At 41.4% G+C, this 12,692-nt stretch overlaps 1 protein-coding gene and 3 non-coding genes across 4 annotated transcripts in view; all 4 read left to right on the top strand.

Annotated features, from left to right (window-relative positions):
* Positions 1-12,692, top strand: part of LOC134848629 (3'-5' RNA helicase YTHDC2-like) — a 139,817-nt gene that overhangs the window by 16,833 nt on the left and 110,292 nt on the right. The window lies entirely within an intron of this gene.
* Trnal-cag (transfer RNA leucine (anticodon CAG)) lies at positions 1,754-1,835 on the top strand. The gene has a single exon. It is a non-coding gene; the product is annotated as a tRNA-Leu (tRNA).
* Trnal-aag (transfer RNA leucine (anticodon AAG)) lies at positions 5,373-5,454 on the top strand. The gene has a single exon. It is a non-coding gene; the product is annotated as a tRNA-Leu (tRNA).
* Trnal-uag (transfer RNA leucine (anticodon UAG)) lies at positions 8,746-8,827 on the top strand. The gene has a single exon. It is a non-coding gene; the product is annotated as a tRNA-Leu (tRNA).

Raw genomic sequence — 12,692 nt, forward strand, 5'->3', positions numbered from 1 at the left:
TTATACGTTGGTTATGGTGCATTTATAATTGTATAGATAAAACCTGAACCAACAGCGATTTTTGATAGTTAATCTGATCGACTTAAAATTTATCTGTTCAGTTTAGAATGAAAAATGATGAAAATATTTCGATTTGATTTGGTATGAAATTATGAACTGGGATTTGATACTACGCAACGCATCACGAAAAGTTTGGACCTACCCTATTGATTTCGATACTGCTGTCATTTCTAAAGTTGTTATAAGCAATCGTTTTGATCGAAAATAAGTTTCATTTTGCGCTCCAACGAATTGTGTTTTGCAATTTGTTAGGTTTCATGATTAGTAAACTTAACCATGAGGAAAATTTTGGCTGTTTGGAGTTAATTTATCAAGATAATAATTCTGCTTCTACTGCGGCCTAGACACAACGCCTTTGACAACTCAGCCATCCTGTCATTGTCAAACCGAGCTCTCTGTTTGCAAAACATTCAAATTAGGATTGTGATGGACTGAAAACAACTTTGGTTAGCTTATTTCTTTGACATGTAGAGTAAAACTCTAGAAAGAATTATTGTTGAATCTCATAAGTTGTCAACGTTTAGTTTGGCGTTGAACCAAAGATTGTTTTTTGATATTTAACTCTGATTCACTTAAAACTTGTCAGTTCAGTCTAGAATGAAAAATGATGAAAAACTTTCGATGTTTTTGTTGTGATATAAGGAACTGGGATTTCAATCCACGCTTCCCAAATTATGTGGACCTAATGTGTCCATTTTAACCTTTCTGTCATTCCTTAGGTGTTTTAGGCAACTGTTTTGATCGAAAGATTGTTTCATTTTGCGCCTCAATGCAAAGTGCTTAATTCAAAACAAATTTTTATAAATTTAAGCAGTCTTATTCTTGATAACATGCTGCTTTCTCTGGCTTATATTAGCTAAATTTGCTTTTTTTCTGACAACCTTGCGAGCTGATCTCATCTTTCTCAGAATGGTTCAATTCAGCGTAGATTTTTCTGAAACAAGTTCATTTTACATGCCAAAAAAAAACATTTTTACCTTTTGCAAAACTCATAATTAGGTTGATTTATCCTTGAGGAACAATCTGGCTGAGTTGGAGTTTCTTTTTTCAATATTATCGTTTTTCAGACGAGAGTGGGATTTCGGCACTCGACGAAGTTTGACACTCGACCAAACTCGAAGTTTTCCCGAAGTTGATTTGAGCGCCGATATGTATATATAATATCGAATTTTTTTCCTCATTTTTTTTTAAAATCTAGACCGAAATGGTAATTTGTAAGCACATCAGAAATACTTGCCAAAAATTGCTGTTCAGTTCAGCACCAATCAATACGTTGATAGCTATTCAGCTTCAACAACTAACTTTCCTTAGGTTTGCTTCTACGCCAACATGATGAACAATTTAGTCAATCAAAACTGACTACAAAACATCACATTAAAAGATTTTGCAATTTGCTGAATGAACAAAAAGTTCTCTGGATTCAAAATTAATTAAAAAATTAGAGCATTCAACTTAAAAGCAGCATGGCCGAGGGGTCTAAGCCGCTGCGTTCCAGTTGCAGTTTTTTCGGATACGTGGGTTCGAAGCCCGCTCATGTCAAAGAAAGTGGTTTTGTGAGAATTGAGTCCCCTAGCCAACCACACTGATTGCAAGTATTAGCAATTCAAAGTCCCAAAAATTTCTGCAACAAGCAGAATAAACAAAACTAATCTGTGGATTGAAAATTACTTAATTTGTGAGTGATTGCTGTAAAGGCAGGATGGCCGAGGGGTCAAAGGCGCTGCGTTCAGGTCGCAGTATCTTGGGATGCGTGGTTTCGAATCCCACTCCTGACGAGAAAAAGGTTTTATGATATTTTTGTTTCCCTAGCCAACCACACTAGTTGTATCTATTGCCAATTCAAAAGAATAAAAGATTTTGCAATTTGCAGAAAAAAAAAATTATCCGGATTGAAAATTAATTAAAAAATTAGAGCATTCGACTTAAAAGCAGCATGGCCGAGGGGTCTAAGCCGCTGCGTTCCAGTTGCAGTATTTTCGGATACGTGGGTTCGAAGCCCGCTCCTGTCAAAGAAAGGGGTTAATTGAGAATTGAGTCCCCCAGCCAACCTCACTGATTGCAAGTATTAGCAATTCAAAGTCCCAAAAATTTCTGCAACAAGCAGAATAAACAAAACTAATCTGTGGATTGAAAATTATTTAGTTTTTGAGTGATTGCTGTAAAGGCAGGATGACCGAGTGGTCAAAGGCGCTGCGTTCAGGTCGCAATATCTTGGGATGCGTGGTTTCGAATCCCACGCCTGACGAGAAAAAGGCTTTATGATATTTTTGTTTCCCTAGCCAACCACACTAGTTGCATCTATTGCCAATTCAAAAGAATAAAAGATTTTGCAATTTGCAGAAAAAAGAAAAAATTCTCCGGATTGAAAATTAATTAAAAAATTAGAGCATTCGACTTAAAAGCAGCATGGCCGAGGGGTCCAAGCCGCTGCGTTCCAGTTGCAGTATGTTCGGATACGTGGGTTCGAAGCCCGCTCCTGTCAAAGAAATTGGTTTTCTGAGAATTGAGTCCCTGGCCAACCACACTGATTGCAAGTATTAGCAATTCAAAGTCCCAAAAATTTTTGCAACAAGCAGAATAAACAAAACTAATCACTGGATTGAAAATTACTTAAAGTTTTTGAAAGATTGCTTTACAGGCAGGATGGCAGAGTGGTCTAGGGCGCTGCGGTCAGGTCGCAATATCTTCGGTTGCGTGGGTTTGAATCCCGTTCCTGACAAAGAAAAAGGTCTTCTGAAATTTTAGTCTCCCTAACCACACTAATGGCGACTAATGGCAATTCGAAGGACTAAAAGATTTTGCAACATGCGGAACAAACAAACATATTCTCTGGAGTGAAAATTAATTGAAAATTTTAAGCATAAAATTTGAATGCAGCATGTTCGAGTGGTCTAAGCCGCTGCGCTCATGCCGAAGTATGGAATCCCATATCTGTCAGAGAAAGAGGTTTTATAATATTTTAGTCCCCCTAGCCAACCACACTAATTGCGACTATTGGCAACTCAAAGGACCAGAAGTTTTTGCAACATGCGGAACAAACAAAAATTTTCTCTGGAATGAAAATTAATTGAAAATTTAAGCGTAAAATTTGAATGTAGCATGTTCGAGGGGTCTAAGCCACTGCATTCAGGGAGCAATATCTTCAGTTCAGTGGGTTCGAATCCCAAATCTGTCAGAGAAAAAAGTTTTTTTTGGAGATTGTAGCCTCCATAGCCAATCACACTAATTGTAAGTTTTAGCGGTTCAGATTACCAACAATGTTTGCAAAATGCAGAAGAAACAAAAATATTATCTGGAATAATTTAAAGATGAAGCCTAAAAGGCAGGATGGCCGAGTGGTCTAAGGCGCTGCGTGTAGGCCGCAGTAACTGCGGTTGCATGGGATCGGATCCCCCTTCTGTCAAAGACAAAGATTTTATAATATTCTTCTTTCCCAAGCCAACCACACTAGTTGCAACTAATGCCAATTCAAAGGAATTAAAGATTTTGCAATTTGCAGAATAAATAGAAAAATCTCCGGATTCAAAATTAATTAAAAAATTAGAGCATGCGACTTAAAAGCAGCATGGCCGAGGGGTCTAAGCCGCTGCGTTCCAGTTGCAGTATTTTCGGATACGTGGGTTCGAAGCCCGCTCCTGTCAAAGAAATTGGTTTTCTGAGAATTGAGTCCCCTAGCCAACCACACTGATAGCAAGTATTAGCAATTCAAAGTCCCAAAAATTTCTGCAACAAGCAGAATAAACAAAACTAATCTGTGGATTGAAAATTACTTAATTTGTGAGTGATTGCTGTAAAGGCGGGATGGCCGAGGGGTCAAAGTCGCTGCGTTCAGGTCGCAGTATCTTGGGATGCGTGGTTTCGAATCCCACTCCTGTCAAAGAAAAAGGTTTTTTGATATTTTAGTATCCCTAGCCAACCACACTAGTTGCAACTATTGCCAATTCAAAGGAACAAAAGATTTTGCAATTTGTTGATTAAACAAAAAGTTCTCCGGATTGAAAATTAATTAAAAAAGTAGAGCATGCCACTTAAAAGCAGCTTGGCCGAGGGGTCTAAGCCGCTGCGTTCCAGATGCAGGTTTTTCGGATACGTGGGTTCGAAGCCCGTTCCTGTCAAAGAAAGGGGTTTTCTGAGAATTGAGGCCCCCTAGCCAACCACACTGTTTGCAAAAATTAGCAATTCAAAGTCCCAAAAATTTCTGCAACAAGCAGAATAAACAAAACTAATCTGTAGATTGAAAATTACTTAATTTGTGAGTGATTGCTGTAAAGGCAGGATGGCCGAGGGGTCAAAGTCGCTGCGTTCAGGTCGCAGTATCTTGGGATGCGTGGTTTCGAATCCCACTCCTGTCAAAGAAAAAGGTTTTTTGATATTTTAGTATCCCTAGCCAACCACACTAGTTGCAACTATTGCCAATTCAAAGGAACAAAAGATTTTGCAATTTGCTGATTAAACAAAAAGTTCTCCGGATTGAAAATTAATTAAAAAAGTAGAGCATGCCACTTAAAAGCAGCTTGGCCGAGGGGTCTAAGCCGCTGCGTTCCAGATGCAGGTTTTTCCGATACGTGGGTTCGAAGCCCGTTCCTGTCAAAGAAAGGGGTTTTCTGAGAATTGAGGCCCCCTAGCCAACCACACTGTTTGCAAAAATTAGCAATTCAAAGTCCCAAAAGTTTTTTTGCAACAAGCAGAATAAAGAAAACTAATCTCTGGATTGAAAATTACTTCTCCCTAGCCAAATACACTAATGGCGACTGTTGACAATTCAAAGGACTCAAAGATTTTGCAACATGCGGAACAAACAAAAATATTCTCTGGAGTGAAGATTAATTGAAAATTTTAAGCATAAAATTTGAATGCAGCATGTTCGAGTGGTCTAAACCGCTGCGTTCATGCCGAAGTATCGAATCCCTTATCTGTCAGAGAAAGAGGTTTTACAACATTTTAGTCTCCCTAGCCAACCACACTAATTGCGACTATTGGCAACTCAAAGGACTAGAAGTTTTTGCAACATGCGGAACAAACAAAAATTTTCTCTGGAGTGAAAATTAATTGAAAATTTAAGCATAAAGTTTGAATGCAGCATGTTCGAGTAGTCTAAGCCGCTGCATTCAGGGAGCAATATCTTCAGTTTAGTGGTTTCGAATCCCAAATCTGTCAGAGAAATTTTTTTTTGAGATTATAGCCTCCATAGCCAATCACACTAATTGTATGTTTTGGCAGTTCAGATGACCAACAACGTTTGCAAAATTCTAAAGAAACAAAAATATTCTCTGGATTGAATGTAGTTAAAATTTTAAAGAATTATCTTCATAGGCAGGATGGCTGAGTGGGCTAAGGCGCTGCGTTAAGGTCGCAGTATCTTCGGATGCTTGGGTTCGAATCCCACTCCTGTCAAAGACAAAGGTGTTATAATATTCTTCTTTCCCAAGCCAACCACACTAGTTGCAACTAATGCCAATTTAAAGGAATAAAAGATTTTGCAATTTGCTGAATAAACAAGAAAAATCTCCAGATTGAAAATTAACTAAAAAATTAGAGCATTAGACGTAAGATCAGAATGGCCGAGAGGTCTAAGCCGCTGCGTTCAAGATGCAGTATTTTCGGATTTGTGGGTTCGAAGCCCGCTCCTGTCAAAGAAAGGGGTTTTCTGAGAATTGAGGCCCCCTAGCCAACCACACTGTTTGCAAGTATTAGCAATTCAAAGTCTCAGAAGTTTTTGCAACAAGCAGAATAAACAGAACTAACCTCTGGATTAAAAATTAATTAAAGTTTTTGAGAGATTGCTTTAAAGGCAGGATGGCAGAGTGGACTAAGGCGCTGGGGTCAGGTCGCAGTGTCTTCGGATGCTTGGGTTCGAATCTCACTCCTGACTAAGAAAAAAGTCTTCTGAAATTTTAGTCTCCCTAGTCAAACACACTAATGGCGACTATTGGCAATTCAAAGGACTAAAAGATTTTGCAACATGCGGAATAAACAAAAATATTCATTGGAGTGAAAATTAATTGAAAATTTTAGGCATAAAATTTGAATGCAGCATGTTCGAGTGGTCTAAGCCGCTGCGTTCATGCCGAAGTATCGAATCCCTATATCTGTCAGAGAAAGATGTTTTATAATATTTTAGTCTCCCTAGCCAAACACACTAATTGCGACTATTGGCAACTCAAAGGACTAGAAGTTTTTGCAACATGCGGAACAAACAAAAATTTTCTCTGGACTGAAAATTAATTGAAAATTTAAGCGTAAAATTTGAATGCAGCATGTTCGAGTGGTCTGAGCCGCTGCATTCAGGGAGCAATATCTTCAGTTTAGTGGGTTCGAATCCCAAATCTGTCAGAGAAGAAAGTTTTTTTGAGATTATAGCCCCCATAGACAATCACACTAATTGTAAGTTTTAGCGGTTCAGATTACCTACAATGTTTGCAAAATGCAGAAGAATATTATCTCGAATAATTTAAAGAATAAGCTTTGAAGGCAGGATGGCCGAGTGGTCTAAGGCGCTGCGTGTAGGCCGCAGTATCTGCGGATGCGTGGGATCGAATCCAACTTCTGTCAAAGACAAAGGGTTTATAATATTCTTCTTTCCCAAGCCAACCACACTTGTTGCAACTAATGCCAATTCAAAGGAATTAAAGATTTTGCAATTTGCAGAATAAATAGAAAAATCTCCGGATTGAAAATTAACTAAAAAAATAGAGCATTAGACTTAACAGCAGAATGGCCGAGAGGTCTAAGCCGCTGCGTTCCAGATGCAGTATTTTCGGATTCGTGGGATCGAATCGCACATCTGTGAGAGAAAAAGGTTTTCTGAGATAGCATCCATAGCCAATCCCACTATTTGTAAATTTTGGCAGTTCAGATGACCAACAACGTTTGGAAAATGCAGAAGAAACAATAAATTCTCCGGATTGAAAATTAATTTAAAAAAATTAGAGCATTAGACTTACAGCAGCATGGCCGAGGGGTCTAAGCCGCTGCTTTCTAGATGCAGTATTTTCGGATACGTGGGTTCGAAGCCCGCTCCTGTCAAAGAAAGGGTTTTTTTGAGAATTGAGTCCCCTTAGCCAACCACACTTAATGCAAGTGTTAGCAATTTTAAATCCCAAAAATTTTTGCAACAAGCAGAATAAACAAAAATAATCTCTGGATGGAAAATTACTTAAAGTTTTTGAAAGGTTGCTGTAAAAGAAGGATGGCCGAGTGGTGTAAGGGGCTGCGTTCAGGTCGCAGTATCTTCGGATGCGTGGGTTCGAAGCCCACTCCTGAGAAAGGAAAAGGTTTTCTGATATTTTAGTCTCCCTAGCCAACCACACTAATGGCGACTGTTGGCAATTCAAAGGAGTAAAAGATTTTGCAACATGAAAAACAAACAAAAATTTTCTCTGGATCGAAAAATAATTCAAAAATTAAAGGTCAAACTTAAAAGTAGCATGGTCGAGTGGTCTAAGCAGCTGCGTTCATGCCGAAGTATCGAATCCCATATCTGTCAGAGAAAGGGGTTTTGTAATATTTTAGTCTCCCTAGCCAACCACACTAATTGCGACTATTGGCAATTCAAAGGACTAGAAGGTTTTGCAACATGCGGAACAAACAAAAATGTTCCACGCATTGAAAATTACTTAAAGTTTTTGAAAGTTTGCAGTAACGGCAGGATGGCCGAGTGGTCTAAGGCGCTGCGTTCAGTACGGAGTATCAAAGCAAGCGTGTGTTCGAATCCAACTCCTGTCAAAGAAAAACTTTTTCTAATATTTTAGTCTCCCTAGCCAACCACACTAATGGCGACTGTTGGCAATTTAAAGGACTAAAAGATTTTGCAACAAGCAGAACAAACAAAAAAGTCTCTGGATTGAAAATTAATTTAAAAATTAGACCATTAGACTTAAAAGCAGCATGGCCGAGGGGTCTAAGCCGCTGCGTTCCAGATGCAGTATTTTCGGATTCGTGGGTTCAAAGACCGCTCCTGTCAAAGAAAGTTTTTTTTTGAGAATTGAGTCCCCCTAGCCAACCACAATGATTGCAAGTTTTAGCAATTCAAAGTCCCAGAAATTTTTGCATCAAGCAGAATAAACAAAACTAATCTCTGGATTGAAAATTACTTCTCCCTAGCCAAATACACTAATGGCGACTGTTGACAATTCAAAGGACTCAAAGATTTTGCAACATGAAAAACAAACAAAAATTTTCTCTGGGTCGAAAAATATTTCGAAATTTTAAGATCAAACTTAAAAGTAGGATGGTCGAGTGGTCTAAGCAGCTGCGTTCATGCCGAAGTATCGAATCCCATATCTGTCAGAGAAAGGGGTTTTATAATATTTTAGTCTCCCTAGCCAACCACACTAATTGCGACTATTGGCAATTCAAAGGACAAGAAGGTTTTGCAACATGCGGAACAAACAAAAATATTCTCTGGAGTGAAAATTAATTGAAAAATTTAAGCATAAATTTTGATAGCAGCATGTTCGAGTGGTCTAAGCCACTGCGTTCAGTGAGAATTATCTTCAGATTAGTGGGTTCGAAAACTACATCTGTCAGAGAAAAAGATCTTGTGACAGTATAGCCTCCAGAGCCAATCACACTAATTGTAAGTTTTGGCAGTTCAGATGACCAGCAACGTTTGCAAAATGCAGAAGAAACAAAAATGATCTCTGGATTGAAAAGTAGTTAAAATTTTAAAGAATAAGCGTTATAGGCATGATGGCCGAGTGGTCTAAGGCGCTGCGTTTAGGCCGCAGTATCTTCGGATGCGTGGGTTCGAATCCCACTCCTGTCAATCCGAGGCCATTTGTTTGTTGGTGATAAGTGGTCGAGCGGGCCTCTGCCACTTGTTACCTCTTCATTAACTCCTTCGTGAGATTACCCACGAATTCTTTGCCATTGTCTGATTGGAATGTGATGGGGCAGCCGTGTCTCGCTATCCATACATTTATCAGGTGATCGCACGTTTCTTCCGCTGATGCTGTCATGCATGGTGCTGCCTCTGCGTACTTCGTGAAAGGATCAATCATTACCAGCACTTGGTTGTAGCCCGTGGCTGTCATACATATCTTCTGATGATCAATTTGCACCACCTCGCTGAACCCTGATGATTCTTTTGACTGCAGGGGGAACCTCAATTTCCTGGGGTCCTTTGCCTGTTGACACGACAAGCATGCAGATATCCACTTTTCACAGGGCTTCTGCAAACCAGGCCATTCGAATTGTTTCTGTATCCTGTTGTACAATTTGTCCACGCCTTGATGGCCCATCTGATCTTGTGAACGAAAAAGCAATTCGGTCTGATACAACTGCGGTAACGCTATTGAATTATATTTGTAAAGGACCTTGTCCTCTTCTTTGCGCTTACATGCCACGATCCCGTTTTTGTTCAAGTACAACAAATCATTTCTCTTCAGATCAAATTGCTTCAAGATCTTAAAGCTGTCTTCCCCTAGATCTTCTTTGTCAGGTGCTCCGTTCTCGATCCATCTCTTTAGATTGCTCGTCATTCTATCATTTCGTTGAGCCCTTGATAGATCCGACAGCCGGTACATGGCTTTCAGATAAGTCTTTACCACGTTCAATTGTCCGCTTATTATCTCTGGGGCATGGGCATCATCCATCAAATTGACACACCATATCTTCTTTAAAGGTGTTGCTTCCTGCACTGATGGTTCCAGGTTGGTACGGACAACCGTAGCATGCGGAAGTAATCTGGTTGGACGTTTCGACGCTGCTCTCAGTTCAAGCTCATCCGCGGCATTATCCACTACAGTGCCCTCCTCATCGGAGATATACCTGTCTCTGTCCGGGTCCTGATGCATTTCCAACCGGCGCTGTTTCCATTCCACTAACAAGGAATGAATCGCAATCTCCGAGACATCAGAATTCGAAGTAGTTTCCGACGTATTCTCCCAGGACTGAGTCCTGGAGTCATCACTCGAGCCGGTGGATTCTACATCATTATACTCTGTGATGTTTCTTGTCTGTGATGTTTCTCGACTCCCCGGACAAAATTCTGCCTCTTGGTCGCTTTGCATTGTCTCCCCGGACAAGTCGTCCTGTCCGGGCCCGAAAGCGCATGACTCCCCGGACAATGTCTCGTCCCCAGATGAGCTGTCCGAGCACGGCTCGTACTCTTCTTTTGCCTCTGTGAATTGAATTTTTCTCGTCACGCTGGATTCTGACTTGACCCTGACTTCCTCAGTGGTTTGGACATTGGTTGCTTCCCTATGTTCCGTGTACGAAGTCCTCAACAAGACATCCTTCGGCATCGAGTTCACTAGCTGGTTCACTATCGACCGGCAGTCCCGTACAACATCCCAACTCCGGATGGTCACCGGCCTTTTCTCTGTTATTTTAGTGATGGTAAACCGCTGCATGGTCTCCATCCACTCATGATCATGCCGTTCAACCTCTCTGTCTAGTAGGTCACGGAGTTTCAACGTGACATCCGGTGCCACGTTCACCGTCTCGTTCAGTAGGGCTATGCTGTTGATACCCAGCCTGGTCAGTTCTTTTTGAACGAGGTTTGATTGAACTAGCAAAATCAATGGAACCGGATCACCTTTCGCCAACAATTTTATCTCAGCAGCCGTCTCCGCAGGAAGTTCAGGGTATCTGGTATAGGGTTCCCAGATTTGTCAAGCCACCTGGTGAGAGGCAGTTTGTCGTACGTCTCCTTGTCCAGGAATGAAAATCTATCTTTGATCTCCGCTTGGCTGCCCTGCCTCTCTTCTAGTCGCTCATAAAATTCTGTCTTTTTTGCTGAGGCTGTCGGCATTCTGCTGTTTGTCACGAGTTCGATGCTCTATGATGATGTGGTTTCCGCCCAGACGCACGATCCAATGACCAATATGGCTTTGGTCAATTGAATAGGTCTTCAGCCAGGCAAGAGCACGAGTATCCACGCGCAACTTGAAGGGAGCACTCCCTAAGTGGGCCCTGTATTTCTCAACGAAAGTGATCACCGCCAACATCTCCGCCTTTGGTGCACCATGCTTCATTTCAGTGTCGCTCAGGACTTTACTTCCATAGGATATTGGTCGGAGAACAGTTCTCCCGTTCCACTCTTGTTCTTGGTGAAGTATGCCCGATATCGCAACCACTGATGCGTCCCTGTCTAACACGAACTTCCCCTTCTCTGTCGGCATGCCGAGGACCGGAGCCTCGCAAAGTTTGCGCTTAATATTCTCAAAGGAGACCTGAGCCTCGTCCGTCCAACTGAATTTTTTGCCTTTATTCCGCATCAGCTTCTGCATGGGGTATATCTTGTCAGCATACCCTTTGATAAACTCTCGGTAGTAGTTAGCGAATCCGAGGAAGCTCATCAGTTGCGTGTCGGCCTTCGGCGCTTTCCATGTCAACACCGCTTCAACCGCTTCGAGATCTGGTCTGACCCCGTGTTTATCCACAAGGCGGCCCAGAAACTTGATTGAGTCTATCAAGTTTTCGCACTTTGAAGGTTTTCACTTCAACTTCAGACCCGCTTGCTTCATGCAACCAAAGATCTCGTCTAGTCTCCTTATATGGTCCTCCAGCGTTGGTGTTGCGATGACTACATCATCAACGTAACACATTTTCAGGTTGCCATACTTTTTAGTTAAATTCGTGAGTGCCTGAGCCATTAATCGTTGGAACGTAGGCGTCGCATTGCATAGTCCAAACGGCATTCTTTTCCGCTGGTTTAGCCCCAGTTCGCACGCAAAGCCTGTCTTCTCTCAATCCTGTTTTCTGAGGGGCACCTGCCAGAACGCAGAGCCCAAATGCAGCGTCGTGAAAATCTTTGCATCTCCTAACTTGGAGAGGCTCTCGTCGATGCGGGGGATCGGTTATGCGTCCTTTATCGTTACTGCATTCAGGTAGCGGAAGTCACAACAAAACCTAAATTGCCCCTTTCTTTTTTGCCATGACCACGCCGCAAGCCCACTGGGACTTCGACGGTTCGATCAAGTCATACTCCATTAACATTTCAATTTCTTTTCTGCACTCTTCGGATTTGTGTGTGGTCATTCTCCTTGCCCCTTCCCTGTGAGGTACCGAGCCCTCTTCTATTTCAATCTCATGTTCGGCAAAAATGCAGCGATCTATATTGGCCTTATGTTTCGAAAAAACGTCTGCGATCCGATTTAACACCGCTCTGAGTGAGTCTAGTTCCTTATTCGATCTTTTGACTTTTAGATGCTCTATCTCCGGTAGGACTGGCTTGTTCGCTGCTAATTCAGTTTCTGTCGGTCTCTCAGGAAAATTTGAACAACTAGACAGCCCATTGTCTCTCTCTGACTTCATTGAAAACAATTTTTTGAAGGTTTCAATTCACTTATCCTATTTAGTATGCCTTATTGGTTGGCATGTAAAGGACACTTAGTTACGTCAAAACTCTTAAAGTTCTCCACACTCTGATAGTCTGTGTTCAGAAGCAATGCGTGCGTAGTCAAGCTTCTTTCCTCGTTGTATCGTCACCGTGGTTGCCTCTGTGTTCAACAACACAATCACACACAGTCCGCTTGAGGGGCACCTGCCAAGGTAGATCCGACCTACCTGGTCAGCTGCAACAGTCACGTGAGCTTTAGTGTAAATGTTAATTCCATCCACGTTCATCAAAATCGGATATGGGCCATGGACTTCGATGTGATGTCCATCTACTTTCATTAGTCTTG

The sequence above is a fragment of the Symsagittifera roscoffensis genome, chromosome 6 (assembly GCF_963678635.1).
Source record: "Symsagittifera roscoffensis chromosome 6, txSymRosc1.1, whole genome shotgun sequence".
NCBI lineage: Eukaryota > Metazoa > Xenacoelomorpha > Acoela > Convolutidae > Symsagittifera > Symsagittifera roscoffensis.